Genomic DNA, 255 nt, shown 5'->3' on the forward strand with positions numbered 1-255 from the left:
AACGGCCTTTTGTTCTTCCACACCTATCTTTTAGAGTGTGGCATTCAAGTGCCATCCATGTACAAGGAAGACCCAGCTTTTCTTTCCTCTTTGCTTCTCTACCCCACATTTTTCACAAAATGAAATAACCTTTGATGTCCGCTCAAAATGTTTATAATGCATTGCAGAGTATATTTGTGTTGTGTGAACTTTTCTAGGGGAGAGAAATCTGAAGAAACTATCCATCGCAGGAAGAGAGAGCAAGATTCCACCAAA

Source organism: Nannospalax galili, unplaced genomic scaffold (assembly GCF_000622305.1).
Source record: "Nannospalax galili isolate Female #2095 unplaced genomic scaffold, S.galili_v1.0 scaffold802, whole genome shotgun sequence".
NCBI lineage: Eukaryota > Metazoa > Chordata > Mammalia > Rodentia > Spalacidae > Nannospalax > Nannospalax galili.